The 14,964-nt window shown below is 37.2% G+C and overlaps 1 long non-coding RNA gene across 2 annotated transcripts in view; it reads right to left on the bottom strand.

Moving 5' to 3' along the window:
* LOC140205842 (uncharacterized) overlaps positions 1-14,621 on the bottom strand; it is a 63,928-nt gene extending 49,307 nt beyond the window's left edge. For both annotated transcript variants that reach the window (XR_011887980.1, XR_011887981.1), the window contains exon 1: positions 14,527-14,621. This is a non-coding gene — a long non-coding RNA (uncharacterized lncRNA). The remainder of the gene's footprint in view (positions 1-14,526) is intronic.
* Positions 14,622-14,964: the final 343 nt, after the last annotated feature.

Below are 14,964 nucleotides of genomic sequence, written 5' to 3'. Positions count from 1 at the left end.
CGCTCAATGAATATATTAAGTTCAAAGCATTGTCTCATGAAAATTTTTAAGGGCAGAGTTACTCTAAACTGAATTCTTCAACAAGAAGGGGTTCAAATATTAGGAAATTTCTTTTATAAGAAGCCTGCAGGTGACATTCATTCTTTATCAGCCATCTAATCATATGGCAACTTTAACTCAAATCTCCTTTAAAAGCACCTTTGAATCCAGCATAAACCAGCTCCTCATCAAAAATTAATGAAAAATTAAGCTTAAAACTGGCAATATGAAGAACTGAATAAGAAATGGCAGATGCCTCTGGGAGCAGCAAAGGAAAGCAAAGATAGTGGTAAAAAAGTAAAATCTACCAAACTTGGGAGGCGCACATTTGGATATTAATATATGATTTTTTAATGTTTTTGACTGCAAATCCACTTTCCATTCTTCTAACAGAAATACGAATCCATTTATTTTGTAAGTGTCGGTTGTACTTCTGCTATTGCGTAGAGAGCATTTTCAAGCAAATAAGTTACAATTTAAAATTATATATATATAGCTGGATTTCCTAATTTCAAGGTCTAAGGACTTTATTATTAATCAGTGAAACTTTATCTCACTTTAAACTGTTAACTTTATTCACAGATTTACTCTTGTAACTCATATATTCTGATTTTTAAAAATATTAACTGCTGCCTCTGTGCCTTCTTTGGTTAAATTTCTCATTTTGGAACTAAATTAAAGTAAAGAGAGAAAAATATTCTTCTTTGAAACTGAAAAATTCAGCTTTTACAACATGTTTTCATCTCTGGATACCAGAATACTTGTTAATGATTGTTTTAATGAGGCTCCTTTTTCATTTACCTGTTCAATGATTGTCATTGTCTGCATACATTGGAAGCAAAATTTGACGTCAGTAAAACATGAAACAAGAAGAAATTAGGTTGTCCACCAACTCTGAACACCAAGTCAATATGAATATTATCAATGAAGGTACACAGCAGGCAGCTGAACACCTTTCCTTATTTTCAAGCCTCCCATTATTATTGCTACTGTTCCCTATAAGTTTCAGAGGTGCCATAAAGCAGGAAGGAGGAGATATAAATTGATGAATATTCTATGAACACTACTATAAGTCTTTAAACTAACAATATCTACTTGTACAGTACAACTTCCAGGGAAAGTAACCAAAAGCATATAATCTTTTTGCACAAGTTCTGTCAAGCTCCAGCAAAATGGAGGTGTGCTGAGGTCAGATCCTGGTACATTTGAGGTCAGATATATAATATACCGTCTGAGTTCAGATGAAAGCTATGAATAATGAGATGGCCATCTGGCCATACCTTTAGATTACAGAGGGTAATTTTAGACCATAAGACATTGGACCAGAATTAGGCCATTCGACTCATCAAGTCTGCTCCACCATTCCAGTATGGCTGATTTATTTTCCCTCTCAACCCTATTCTCCAGCCTTCTCTCTGTAACATTTGACACCCTTACTAATCAAGAATATATCAACCTCTGCTTTAAATATATCTAATGACTTGGCCTTCACAGCCGTCTGTGGCAATGAATTCCACTGAGTCCCCACCCTCTGGCTAAAGATATTCCTCTTTATCTCTGTTCTAAAGGAATGTCCTCTGATCCTGGACTCCCCCCTATAGGAAACATTCTCTCCATGTCTGCTCTACATAAGTCTTTCAACATTCAATAGGTTTCAATGAGATTCCCCTCATTTTTCTAAACTCCAGCAAGTTCAGGCCCAGACCCATCAAAAATGCTCCTTCAACATTAACCCTTTCATCTCCAGAATCATTTTCATGAACCTCCTCTGGACCCTCTCTAATGCTAGCACATCTTTTTTTAGATAAAGGGCCCGAAACTGCTTACAATGCTCCAAGTGCAGTCTGACCAGTACCTTATAAAGCCTCAGCATGACAGCCTTGCTTTTATACGCTCATCCTCTCAAAATGAATGTTAATACTGTATTTGCCTTCTTTACGACTGACTCAATTTGCAAGTTAAGCTTTAAGGAATCCTACTCTTTATCTACAGAGAAAAAGGAAAAAATTCTACAATTAGTCAATACTTCCTCAATGTGTGCCAGATACGCCTTGATACAATTTAAGGTGGTTCACAGGGCTCATATGTCCAAGGATAAGTTAGCTCGTTTTTATTTCCACATAAATCCTGTTTGTGATAGATGTAATTTTGAGGTAGCTTCCTTGACACATATGTTCTGGTCTTGTTCTCTTCTAGAAAAATATTGGAAAGATATTTTTGATATTATTTCGGTAGTTCTGCATATTGATTTACAACCTCATCCTATTACTGCAATTTTTGGATTACCAGTAATAGACTCTAGTCATTTATCCTTGTCAGCTTGCCGTTTGATTGCATTTGTTATATTAATAGCCAGAAGATCCATTTTATTTAAATGGAAAGATTCTAATCCCCCCACTACATTTCAATGGTTTTCCCAAACAACAGCATGCCTAAATTGGAAAAAATTAGGAATGGTACTATGGATCCTTCAGTTAAATTTGAAGAAACTTGGAGGACATTTATTCAATATTTTCCTATAATGTAAGTTGACCCTTTCTGAATCCTTTGTAGTAATTTTTTTTGTTCATGTATAGAGGAGCGGAGTTAATGACAAATAATAATTTTAGCCAAGGTAATATGACAGCCCAAGCTTTGTTTGTTTTTTTTTAGTTTAGTTTTTCTTTAGTTTAGAAGGTTTTCTTTTTTTCTCTTTATAAAGTATCTTTTTCATGGTCAGTTACTTGAGATTGGGAGGTTAAACTATATTTGTTACTTGGAATCTGTGCTTGTACATGTTAACAGTTATTATTGTAATCCCGATCTCTACGTATCATTACTACTATTGTTATGTTTAATTTGAAACTTAATAAAAAGATTGAAAGAGAAAGAAAGGAATCCTGCATAAGGACTCTCAAGTCCCTTTACACCTCTAATTTCTGAATTTTCTCCCCATTTAGAAAACAGTCTATGCCTTTCTTCGTTCTATGAAAGTGTATAACTAAACACTTCCCTACACTATATTCCATCTGCCACTTCTTTATCCTTTCTCCTAATCTAAGTCCTTCTACAGACTCTGCTTCCTCAACATTACCTACCCTCTACCTATCTTTGTATCGTCTGCATACTTGGCCACCAAACCATCAATTTCATCATTCAAATCATTGCTGGAAGTAAAGTCTGGAGAAAGGATCAATAAATCTTTGGGGGATTCTTATATTGCTTCCCAGACAGGATAGTATTGATTACACTCAAAAAAACCCTTCCCACCTGTTCATGCTCAGACCTCTGATCAGTTCCTCCATCACTTCCTTGGGGAACACCTCCTTGTGGCAGCTTTCATATTAACATATACAGATGACTATATTTGTATTCCCTCATGATGCAAAAGGCCATTCTATCTATTGAGTCTCTCAGACCAATCCTATTTCTCCATGAACTCCCCTGCAACCTATTCTCTCGTATCTTCTGACTTGAGACCCTAGTGCTATTTTCAGGCACCAATGTGTTGACCATTGTTTGCTCATTGGCGATATTAGACAGGACTAACCTGTGATCTTCAGCTGTACATTTATGGCCTTCATTAGTACAGAAGTACTTGGAAGAAGCTGAATCTCTTTTCTGGTTGCACAAGCACCAGGCTCTATAGTTGACCCTTGCCTCCCTGTGTCGAGTCTCCAACATTCAGCTCAGCAGAAGGGAGGAGCCACTGGATTTCTAGTGTTCTTCTCATTAATGAGCTGCCAGCAGAAAGTCAATCTGAGCAATTGGGAAGTTCTGTGCAAGTGAGAAGCCCACTGCATGCCTTCGACAAAAATCATTCCTTTTGAATCTTCAGCAGTCCAAGGAAATAATATGTATGTGCCTATTGTTTATGGTTTAATATAGCATTCAGAAAGTAACCCTCAGAGGAACAACTTTAGTCTTGGCAATTGTAGTCTGGAGAGCGCAGGCTTAAAATGGTAAAAGGCACATTGGTGTCGAATATGTTCTTCAAAGTCTGAACTGGTTTGCAGTTTAAAACATTGGGGATAAGTACAGATTGAACTATCCAAGGCTATGATAAGGGGAGCCATGTGATTTTCCAGTAAAGTAGATGTTGGAAATCAGAAAAAGAAGTAGAAGATACTAGGAATACAGTCTAGAGCAACCAGCATCTGTTGAAAAAGAAATAGCTGAGGTTTATGTTAATGACCTTTCATTAGAACCTTTATGAAGTCATTGACCTGAAATGTTGATTCTACTTCTCTCTCCACAAATCTTGCCTAACCTACTGTATTTTTAATTATGTGTGATATTCTTGATGTACGAGATGAGGTGAGCCAATTGACTGACTTCAGCTGTGCTTATATTTGGCCTTCTGCAAGTAGATGTAACCTTGGTACAAATTTATCTTGGATTAAGTTAATGGAAAATAGGGCAGGGAGTTAAATATACTACCAAATTACTAATATGCATTTTCCAAAATCCTATGACCCTTTATTTCTGATGGATTTGCATAGCTCTTATGACCTTGAATTGTGATGCTAATTCCTTTATTGTTCACTGTTTTGTGGAATATTAATTGTTCAGAGTAGATATTTGAGAAAGAAGGATTGATATAGTTGAAATAATGTAATTAAAGGGGAAACCAAAAAAAGTGGTTATAAACATTAAAAAGTCACTAATTACCAATAAGCACAATAAGGAATTCAATAGTAACATTTTTATTCTTAAGCAATTGATTCTGCTCCTTCTAAAATTATTTTGCTATGACATTTGTTATGAAATCTCTGAATATTTTCTTCCAAAAGTGCATAATCACTTCTAACAGATTTCACCCCATTCTGTGACCTGAATCCAAGGAAAAAGCTAAAGTCTTAAAACCAGATGTTTCACTAATTGTGCATGTCCCTACCCATTTCTTGCATTCCTCATTAATACCACTGCTTAGCATTTGATTCAACAAAAGCCCAGGCATCATTCTGATGATGTGCCTACTTATCTGTTCATTTTTGCTTTGCTTGAATTCTACCTCCATGCATCAATGCAAAATTGTCTTATTTACTTTTCAAATGAATAGAGCAATAGAAATTTATCCATTCTATGCCTGTACCAAGCATAATTCAATTACTTTTCTTGCTAAAACTATGAATTTTTATGCTTATTAGAAACAACATATAAATTTAAAATTAATTGACTTTAATTATATTGTTTTATTTTAATGAATTAATGTTTTCAAGAGCTAACAGTGGTGCAATAATGTCTGTTGGTAGGAACAAGATCCTAGTGTGTAAAGACATTCCCACCTTAAATTAATTTCTTTATTTACATAATCAAATTAATTACATGGAAGGATGTCTCTTTAGTTTTGTGCTCTAAATGTTTGACACCTGCAATGTGCTCTATAGATTCTTTACATGTTTGAAATGATATACTCGTGCTGGAATCTAGTAGGCAGAGATGAGTTTTCAGCTGTTCAATAAATGGTGTTATCACCTACAAGTACATAGCATCTGTCATGAGCCAATTTGGAGTGGTTGATGCATTTTAAAAAGGGCATTTCTTCTGATATTCTCTAAAAATACTGTAACTATATATGCTTGTTGTGAATGGTCAAATTAATTTCACTGGCTCTTTCTTGAAAAGAGCAGTTTGAATATTTTTCAATTGTAAAACATAAAGTAAGCCAATTATTTAGTGCCCTGCCAGTCAGAAGTTTCATGGGTGAGAATCCAGATCAGTTACTGACACACAAATAAAGAAGACTCCATATATATCCTTGAAATATTTCAAATTATAGCATTTCTAAATGTTGTTTTACAGACACATTTTTCACAGATTTCCCCCCCCTCCCCCCAGTGTGGTGTAACCAACATTTATCTGGTCCATACTCTTTGTGTAGATGGTCAACACCATAATTAAAGCAAAGACTGTCAGTATCAGACAGGATAAAATAGCCATTTGGTTTCAAATTTCCTTTTCAAATGTATAAACTTTGTTACTGAAAGGCCATTCAGGTGTTGATTTTTTTTTCCACAAAGTGTATAGAAGTACAGAAATATAGAATACTGAAACGGGAGTAGGCTAATCAAGTTTAAGTTTAATCAACCCTTCGGACCTGCTCCAACTTTCAATATGATCATGGCTAATCACCTATTTCAGTATCATAGGCCTTCTCCCTAAATCTCTTCATCCCTTTACCCTTTATCTCTTCCTTGTATATATTTAATGTCTTGATCTCCCCTGCCTTCTAAGTGGAGACCTCCACAGATTTACTCAGCTCTAGTTGAAGAAATTTCTCCTGACTTTGGCTCTAAATGATCATAATATCAGTTTCTATATTCACCAGACATTTAGAGCAATCTCCCTGCCTCTAGTCATCTATTCCACCAGCTGTGAAGGGGACCCACCGCTAGCCACATTTTCCCCTCGCTACCTCTTTCCACCGTCTACAGAGCCTATTCTCTCCACAACTCCCTGGTTTGCTCATCCTTCCCCAGTCATCAGGGAGGAGGTACAAGAGCCTGAAGGTACACACTCAACAATTCGGGAACAGCTTCCTGCCCTCTGCCATCCAATTTCTGAATGGACATTGAACCCATGAACACTACCTCACTACCGTATCCCCTCCCCATCTGTTTCCATCCGCCTTTCATCTCTTTCTTAATTTTACCATCCTTATGTACTTGTAGTCTTTGTGTTCCCACTTATCACCCTCCAGCAGCTGTCTCCAGCTTTCCTCTCCTCTGCCCTCATTTAGACCATAAGACCATAGGACACAGGAGTAGAATTAGACCATATGGTCCATTGAGTCTTCTCTGCCATTCCAATATGGCTGATTTATTATTCCCTCTCAACCTCATTCTCCTCTTAACCTCTGTCGCCCTGACTAAGCAAGAAACTTTAAATCTCTGCTTTAAATATACCCAATGATTTGGCCAGCAAAGACGTCTGTGGCAATGAATTCCACAGATTCATTTCCCTCTGGCAAAAGAAATTACTCTTCATCTCTGTTAGGCCCTCTGGTCCCCTTCTACAGGAAACATTTCCACATCTACTCTATCTAGGTACTTTAATATTTGATAGGGTTTAATATTTGACAGGCCCTCCACTTATCTTTGTATCATCTACAAACTTGGCCACAAAGCCATTAATTCTGTCATCCAAATCATTGAGATATATTGTGAAAAGAAGCGGTCCCAACATCAACTCCTGTGGAACAGCACTCGGCAAACTATAAAAGGCCCCCTTTATTCCCTCCCGCCAGTTAGCCAATCTTCTATCCATGCCAGAATCTTTCCTGTAATACCATGGACTCTTATCTTGCAGAGCAGCCTCATGTGCTGTACCTTGTCAAAGATCTTCTGAAAGTACAAGTAAACAACATCTACTGATTCTCCTTTGTGTATCCTGCTTGTTATTTCCTCAAAGACTTCCAACAGATTTGCCAGGCACTATTTCCCCTTGAGGAAACCATCATGACTACCCTATTTCATCATGTGCCTTCAAGTACCCTAAAATTTTATCCTTAAATAATGGACTCCAACAGTTTCCCAACCACTGAAGTCAGGCTAACTAACCTACAATTTCTTTTCGTCTGCCTCCCTCCCTTCTTAAAGAGTGGAGCAACATTTGGAATTTTCCAATCTTCTGGAACCATTCCAGAATGTAAAGATTCTTGAAAGATCAATGCCTCCACAATTTGTTCAGCCACCTTTCAGAACGCTGGAGTGTAGTCCATCTGGTCCAAGTGACTTATGTGATCTTTCAGCTTCCCAAGTAACTTTTCCTTATGGATAGCAACTGCACTCACTTATGCCCACTGACACATTTAAATTACTGGCATACTGCTAGCGTCTTCCACAGTGAAGATTGATGAAAAATACTTAATAAATTTATCCGCCATTTCTTTGTCCCCTATTATTACGTCTCCATGTCATTTTCCAGCAGACTGATATCCACCCTCACCTTTCTTATACTCTTTATGTATTGTAACTGAAAAAACTTTTGGTATCCTCTTTTATAATATTGACTTGCTTGCCTTCATATTTTATCTTTTCTCTCCTTATACCTTCTGTTGGTTTTTAAAAGTATCTCAACCCTTTAACTTCCGATACATTTAACTATATTATATGCCCTCTCTTTAGCTTTTGTGCTGTCTTTGACTTCCGTTGTCAGCTACAGTTGCTTCATCCTCCCTTTAGAATGCTTCCCCATCTTTGGGATGTATCTGCACCTTCCGAATTTGACTCCATCTGTCTCTTTTTACCTTTGTCTACATCTACCTATTACCCACCTGACTCTGTCTCTCAACACTATCCCTCACCCTCTGCTACCTAATTCACTCTGCCCATCATCTCTAACCCCTCTCCTCCTTATACCATTCTCTTCCCTCTCCACTCTCAGTCCTGACGCAGGGCCTTGTCCTGAAATGTAAGCAGTTCCAGTCTCCTCTCCGATGCTGCTCAACCTGCTGAGTTCCTTCAGGAGTCTGGTTTTTGCTCTCAATTCCAGCATCTGCCATGTTTTATGTCTCTTGGTCATCTCGTGTCTTTAGTCCTGCATCTGACAAGTTCCCTACTAATGCCATCATAATACATTTTTTTTTCTTATTGTGCAGTCTCTGGATACATTGTCCAATTCACAACTTCTCCACAAAGCACTAGCATGCAGGGAAATTGCAAAAATGGGTTTGAAGGTGAAAATTTTTCAGCTTAAATGCAACTATGAAGAAAACTGATGAAATAGCAATCTGCATTTAGAATGTCACTGAAAAGTATTGGAATCAACAGTGACAGAACAATTATGATAATGTGAAAAGAACTTGCAAACATGATAATTACTCACATTGCAATAGTGGAGAATCAATAAAAAGACAACCGTGAATAATTCTTTGAAGATGCTTTAACTTTCATAGTAAGTATATCACTAATATCTCTGTTTAAAGGTGGGCAGCACTTGTATCTGGGAGTTTGCATAGCTGGCTTGAAACTTGGATACTTTGTATCAAATTGCATCTATTTAGCCCGGTATCCATTACAATATTCATTTTAAAAAAGGCATTTGTTGAATATAATACAGGAGTAATCACATAAAAAAGATTTTACAACTGTCAGATTCTCAAGTACTGCAAATGGAACTCATAAACAATATAAATTTCTGCAAATTTAATTTTAAAACTTATTTTATTGACACTTTTATTGATGATTGTCTGCAGTTCAGTTTAAATCACATGGAGTTTCTTCAGGAAGAGTGTCAACCCTTACAGCTCTCTTATATTGCATTATATGATTGATCAGTCAATTATAACAATTTTATATAATTACTGTTTCAGAGTTCTGTTTACTGTAGCAATGGATTCATTGTACAAGTGCTGAATTATCAACTTTCCTAAATGTGGCTGCATTTTTTGCTTATATGAACAGTGACGAAACAACATCTGACGATTATGTCGGAGCTTGGCAGTTGGAAGTGTTAGCAATGTCATTTGGGGAGATGGCACGTAAGAGATTGCCGAAAAGGGTTTCTGGTTAGAATCCAGGGGCGTGTAATGTGGAGTTTCTGGTCAGAGCGCTGGAAACAGCCAAACAAATGACCATTCAAGTGAAGCACAGTTGCTAAAACCTAGTGGGCCTCCAACTCACATTCCTGCATGCGATTGTCACCCACTCCCACCAGCTTCCCGCCACCAGTTAAAAATTTGCATCTGCATTCCCAAAAAGTCATAAAGTTTGTTACATGCTTACATATGGGATTGTTGCAACATGATATCCTGAAATAAGCTATATATCAAATGAAAGATGTATTTCTTCACAAGTTAAACCAAAGATTTATTCTTATATCGCTGCAAGTATTAATCATAACTCATTAAAGGAATGACTATTTATGTTGCTCTTGAAAGGAATGTTGAAACAAAGTCTTTTCTGCTGCCAGCTCTCGGAGAATAAGCCTTGCTGTAAAAAGCTATAAAACTAGAGTCGGTTGTAACATCACCTTGACCTTGAAGCCAGGTAACGGCTTTCCCTTAATAAAACTATGGCTAAGTCTCAACTTTTCATCCATTCAACAACAAATAGTCAGGTTTTCTTATGTCTTTCTTTTTAACATAGATTGGATTTCAGTACCTTTATTAAAAGGTTGAAATGTTTAATAGATTGAAGCTTTCCAGAGATGTATAATAAGTTGCCATTTCACTATCACTCACTTCACGCTAACACACAGTCAGAATTAAGTCCATGTGCGGGTAGAAGTGAGTACAGATCACATGTGAGGAAGAGAACAGATTACTTGCAGAATACACTAAATGGGTGCAGATTAAGTGGGTGCAGGAAGCGAGGAGTACAGACCACCACTTGATGTGTGATTTGCAGAGGATAGTACACATTAGCTGGGATATTTTAACAGCTTCCAGATTTGAACTACACATAGCACATATGGCAAAGAGATACAAAAATGTTCCACAAAAAATAATGTGTATAATGGGAGGTTTCACCCTCATGATAACGTAGGGACATGTGCGTGCCAGATAATTTCTCAGATCAGATTTCCAAGGGCTCATATCAATAATCCAAGGCAGAACTGACGTGGAGTAAAATTCCACTTCCTGTCACCATTTTGGAAGCAATTAGTCTTATACAATAAAATGAAAGGTATTGTGAAGAGTGGGGATTCAGGACTGATTATTCTTGTGACTACAGCCTCCCTAATGATTGCATGGCCTCTGAAACCTTGGCTACATGGAAATTTTAATAGCATAAGCTCACTGCGGATGGAACACGGACACTGAAAATGTCACAGTCCTGTAGCGCTTTATTGAAATTCTACCTCCCCTAATTTCTCCTCTGCAGGAGCCATTTTACAGCCTCGTGGGATATGGGTGTCTGCTTCCTTTGCTGCAACAATTACAGTGGCATTTTTCTTTTTGCTGTGATCTTTTCGCTCAGTTAAGGTCAATTATACACATACAGAATCCACCAACCAGTGATCCGTACACACTTATTCAAATGGAGTGTATGGTTAATTGGTTCAATCAACTTGTAAATAAATAAGAAATAACACAAGGTTGAAACATTGTGTCTCTTTCACAGCAGACTTACTTGTGTGAAGCGCTTTCCCTACCTTACACCCCTTCTATTCTTGTCACACACCCTTGGCAGTTTGAAGGTCAGCAAAGAAGCCCATTCCTGTGTCCATGGGACAGCTACAGGGAGGAGCTTGCGGCTAATAAAGTTTCGCCATCTCGTGCGTGGACTAGGCTGAATTTGAAATGGACGTTATAGAGAATTGTGGTGCGAAAACCTCTTACTCTGTTGCCCATGCCGTCGTACATTAGCACGCGAGTGCCATATTTCAACAGACTGTTGCTGGTTAGCCTCTTTACGCTGATCAACAGTGCAAGGATCCGGATAAAACCACTAAACAAGATGGAGCACATGCTCACAGCACTCATGCGAAGGAAATGGGGGAAAAATAATTCTGGGATTGCCTCCATCACATGCTGCAGAAACACTTCTTCACCAAAGGCAAACAATATGCGAAGGTTTTGCGGTGAAACAAAATACTATCAGCCAAGATGTACTCTGGTTTTCCCTGTTCTACTGCAAAACATTTCACTTGAGAGATTGGCAAAATAAAAGGCTTTCCGGTTTCTGTGCAGATATATTTTTTTAAATACTCAATGGCCGTCTGACACTTAAGTGTGATTCATATGTTTACTTGGGAAGGGCAATGGGTTTATTAGGTTGATTATCGTGAAAAAGCAACGTAGCAGGGCAATTCTTTCGACGGGCAGTGGATTTGGAGGTTTGGCGTCCTTTTGAGTGATAGTTTTTCACCCATAAAATGGAGAAGAAAAAGTTCTCCAGAAAATAAAAGTATACTTGACTTTGCAAAGTGTATAAATAAAGTTTGCAGAAGCAGCAAGATGAGGCTTCTTTTAAAATCTCTATATCGAGGAATAAAATATTGCACAAAATCAGAATAAATTATTTACAACAAATGAAATTATGTCAATGAAGGACTGGGCTATCAACCCAAGTGGGTATTAGTAATGAGTTTTGAAGGGAGAATAGGATATATTGGCCCTTAGTCTGAAATAGGCCCACATAAAATTATCTTTTTAAATACAGTAATTAATGGGTACTCCACACTGTGTTTTTGTGGTCGCAATACTTGTTCCCATATTTTCCTCATAAGACAAGGAAACTCATACTTCATTCTAAATCTCCCTATATTTATAAAGCTGTGAGTGAATGCAATATCCTAGACAGATATTACATTTTCCACCCAAACAGACCTTTCCATAGTACCTTTCACTCTAATGATATTACTAAGCTTTGCCCGTGACTAACTATATATTTAGAATACCACAAGGATGTCATTTCATTTTTCAATAGGAGAATGAGTGAACAGCTTAATTAACATCCGGGTCTGTACCTTTCAGGAGGTCAGTAGAGCAAGCATAGCTCTTCTCTCACGTAAACCTGTCACTCCAAATATATACAAGTCTGCAAGAAGCAAAGTCTCGTGACAAGCATATTTTAAAAAATCCAGATAAGAGTTTCTTCTTGACTGTTCACAGTAGTAAAGTCCCTTTGCCCTGATACAGGCACATCAAATGATATTAAATTTATTCTATCAAGGGCTTCAAAGTGCAAATATATTTAGTGAAATATAGATGTAAGTTTGGGATTTTATTTCGGAATTAGTCACAAATTAGTGTCAACTATTTTCCATCAACATTTAACAGTGATATGGTAAACGGAGCTGGTGAGGTGGGAAGATCTGCAAAGATGGAAAAGGGTGATGGAGAAAGGAAAAATAAATTGGAGGTGAAATATATTATGGTAATTGACATGTGAATTTATATTTTTGCATCTTTACATCCTGAGCATGAATCATAAAAGAATGTGGTGGGTATAATGAAACTTTATTTAGATTTATGGAAAGTAGGCTACAGGCTTTGGCAAACAGGAAGCTCTTTGAAAGGGATAATATAGAGTCTACATTTAGAACTCAGTACTGTTTTATTACTTTCCATATTTTTTCTTTAAGACTAATTGCCTCATGCTTAATAATACAAATACTACTTCCTGCATACTGTCTGTCCTCCTGTTTCTTTTGTTCATTCTCTCTCTCTCCTCCTCTTCCTCTCTTTCTCTTCATAAATTAGGAGCAGATAAAATGGATGTAATCAACTTACAGCGAAAACCTTGTTACTACAAACCATCCTTTATAACATCCTGTTTCCTTGGTCCTCGCTGAAACTCCATTATAACTGAGATGGCACCAAAGCTGCTCCTTCTCTGGGAGCCGACTGCCTCTTTTGCCAAATTCATAAATTTATAACAATGAGATGAGATTGTATATTATAGCAAAAGGATCAAAATCATAGCTGACAAAGAGCAAATTTGAGTAATTCAGTCAGAAATCTTATAAAAGTAAAGAGATGGAATTGGTTTCATTGTGCTCTGATTTCCAGCATCGATAATAATTTCTTCAGGAAAACAAAATTGGCGGGATTGTGAAGTTTTCCTATTATCTTTACTCCACCGTAGAATTATGTTAATTCAATAGCCTATATACAAATGGCATTATCTCAAAAATATCACAGAGGTCAAAAGAACTTTGTTGAATACCATCAACGGACACAGGTAAATATGATTTACAAGGGGTTAAACCAAGCAGAGGAATTTTGATCTATTTAACCAGAGCCAGAATAATGAACAGCGTCAGGTCTATATGGTAACCATAATGAGAATTTCATCCAGTTTCAATGAGTCTCACCAAAATTTAGCTTTCAATGCATAAAATCATCCAGACAAAAGACACTAGTTTATGTCAATGTACTCGATCATTTTTAAGAAGGGTAAAAGCTTACAATAAAATATGTTGACATTTGTTCAATAGTCAAAAACATGATTCAGCGGGTAAAAGTCATAGACTAATAATTTGAGATACTGACTGTGTACTAAGCACATCTGTATAACTAGGACAGGGCATGGAAAGAGTTAAAAATGACACTAATAAGGAGAAAACCCTGTTTCAGGTAAAATATATACTCAGACAAATTTCCCTGAGAAAAACTCTGACGTTCGCTTCAGCCATATTTGAAGAGACAAAGGTGGTTTCTTTACATATATTAAGGCCACTATCGGACGTGTACACGTCTCATTTGTCTCAAATCTTCTGCTGCTTTCAGAACTCTGTCCTTTGACGTGCAAGAATGGACTATTCGATAAATACATTGTGATAAGGGATTTTTGATCAATTGATATGTCAGAATTGTTCTTTAATTTTGTAGCAGTGAGCACAGCTTTATTTGTACAGACACCCACGTCCTTTTAACATGAGTCAAAGGCAAAATTACAGCTAGCAGCAACCTTTTTAACCAACGTTCTTCAGAGATAACATGCTGATAGTAATAGTAATCCTGACCTTGCACTTACGTGTCTCAAAACAGGGTACATTAGACTAAAAGGATATACACGGTGGAAGAGTTTGTAAGAGTTTTAAACTGTTACTCACAATCAAGCTGGTCTTCCCCTCCAGACGACTCGGGTTCAACAGGAACATATTTCGACATCATTACTTCATAGCTACAACATCCCATCTGGTGGTCAACTGCTTTCAACTTCTGAAAGGAAAAAAAAATGACTTTGTTTTAAAAAGGGCAGCCTCCCAAAACTCCTCCCTCCTCCCTTTTAGGGCAGGGACATGGTTAGTGGCTAGAAAGAATAAACCTTCTCAGATCATTCATGGTTTTTTTTTAGAAAGAAAGTCAGAACTCCACCCTGACGTGGATTAATCAGAGGAAAAGAAATGAGAGGGAAGGTGGAAGCAGAGGACTGATTGCTAACAATAAATAGTTTCTCTGAGACAGAATCACAAGTCTGCAAATTCCCACCTTGCTCTTGAACTGGGTTACTGATCTGTGAAGTACAGTACACAAGGCTTTGTAACTTT

Source organism: Mobula birostris, chromosome 12 (assembly GCF_030028105.1).
Source record: "Mobula birostris isolate sMobBir1 chromosome 12, sMobBir1.hap1, whole genome shotgun sequence".
NCBI classification, from domain to species: Eukaryota; Metazoa; Chordata; class Chondrichthyes; order Myliobatiformes; family Myliobatidae; genus Mobula; species Mobula birostris.
The sequence above is the reverse complement of the archived record's forward strand: the minus strand, read 5'-3'. Positions and strand labels throughout refer to the sequence as shown.